Source organism: Vitis vinifera, chromosome 14, assembly GCF_030704535.1.
Source record: "Vitis vinifera cultivar Pinot Noir 40024 chromosome 14, ASM3070453v1".
Lineage (NCBI taxonomy): Eukaryota > Viridiplantae > Streptophyta > Magnoliopsida > Vitales > Vitaceae > Vitis > Vitis vinifera.
This window is the reverse complement of record NC_081818.1, coordinates 21265435-21267756: the sequence shown is the minus strand read 5'-3', so window position 1 is coordinate 21267756 and position 2322 is coordinate 21265435.

The following is a 2322-nucleotide window of genomic DNA, read 5'->3' as shown; positions in this document are numbered from 1 at the left end:
TTTCTTAAATAAAATATTTATTAATTGGATTTGTGTAAGAGAAGAAGAATTTTATGAAAATGGTTTTTAAATTTAGGAGTAGATAATTTATCAAAATTTATTTTTGAAAAATACTCTCATGAAAATTTTAAAATTTTCATATGCACATTCTCCTATTATACTAGGTTTCCAATTAGGAAATAAATATTTTAAGAAATTCTCAAAGTAGATAATTTATTCATCAAGGTAATTATTAAGGATTTAAAATGCTCTTATTTATTTCAAAATATTAAGTGGGAGAGGGCCCTAGGTTAGCCCACGACCTCCATTTTCAAGCTCATCTTGATTTGGGTTTATCACCACCCCATCGATGGGTTGTACCCTAAGAATTAAGGGATATAGACTTTTAAGACGAGACTAGATATGTCTATAGTGGGAGCAACCACCCCACCATTGTCCTTACTTGGTAACACTGATAGTTCAAGGATAATGGTTATACACTTAGCATTGGATATAAAGTGGTCGAATCGCCCACCATGATCCCATTTGCATAGTCCATGGGCTAAAGAAAAAGTATGTTGATCTTGTCTTTAGATACCTTTCTTGTTTAAATCTAGGAGATCAATCTGAGAGGATCTCTAAATAGTAATAAGGTCATGATCTGCCCACCATAAGCTTGATTCTTATGATATTAGGATACCTTGCAAAAAGATATATAACCATAAGAGCTTTACATTTTTGCTAAACTTTTGTTATGCCTTGAATGCTCAATTATGACATATGCATGGTCATTTTCTTTGTTACAAATATCATGTATATTCTTTATTATCACTCTCTTTCTCACATAAACAAAGCTCAATTAATCATTTGAACTCAACATGATAATTTGGATCTAGTAACTAGTTTCAAAGAAACTAATTTAGGTAGAGCTAGTCATTCCTTGTGAGAAATAATGCACTACAATTTCTACTGGATTGACAAAGTCATGAACCAACTATGAACTACTTATCATCTTACAAAGAACCCATGACTTGGATCTTCTATGTAACTCCTAATGCACTCAGGTCATGTACAATGCAAATGATATGGGTGTGAATACTTAGTTAACCAATTAATCCATAAGGGATAATAAAGGGAACCAAAAACGTAAATAAATAGATTTATTAGTGAATCTCAATTTGTTACATCATGTCATACTTTCTAGGGTTCTATCCCAACATAAGTGACCAAACTCTATAAATGGGTTCAAGTCACTTAAGCCTATTAGAAGCCTATAAATAACCTCCTTAGAGGTTAAGGCTTTAGTCTTGCATTATATTCACTCTAGAGAGGGAGAGTTCTAGTCACCAACCTTAGAGGATTCCACCCCTCTAGTATTAGGATCAAAGTAGAGAGACATTGTAATAGAAGATCATTGAGTTTGTGAAATCTACTATGACTACCACACCTTCGATAAACCTTTTCCGAACCTCTAGATTTGAGGTAAATCACTATTCTCTAGATCTTGGTTGGTTTTTTATACTATGTTTTCCTCAATGCTTAGGATCTAGAGAAGCCTAGGGAGATTTACATGCACCTTAATTGGTTTAGGGATAAGAATGGAGAAATCCAAGTATTCCCTACATATATAACTCTAAATTCTCTCTTCCATATTTTTTTGTTATGTTATATATGTTCCCATTGCTTTTACATAACTTATTAAGCTAAGATCATCATCGGTGACAAGTGTTTTTCTATTGATTTTAACTCTTCCTCTATAATGTGATTTTTTCAACCCTATAAGGGAGATGTTTTTATGACATGTTTTATGGGTTATCATTTTGATGAAACTCTTGTCTTATTAATTGTACAACATTGATAACAAATGATAATAATATTATATCAGACAATGAAAACTTGATTAAAGACTATAGAAGAGCTCATACTATGTCACTAATAGCATTTGATTCCATGTAAATGACACTTTGTACTATACTAGACCTAGAAGAATCTTGCACAATCGACTTGGTCCCCTAGGATAAACAATGATGCATCAACTCGTTATAAAGTCATATGGACTTAGATTATAAAACCAAAAAATTTTATCTAGTGACTAGTCTATCTATACACTTGAATAGGTAGTATTACATATTGTGTATATTATCATTTTGATGAGACAATTTTCTTGCTATTAAGGGAACAAAAATTTATTCTAAAAGAACAACCTAAAATTTCTTACAAAGTTTTCTTTTTTATTATGATACAAGCAAATATTATTTGATATCTTTGAAGGATAATTAACTAGTATTCCAACAAATAAATCTAAAACATACTTAAAGTGTGATAAATTTATGTTTTGGTAGG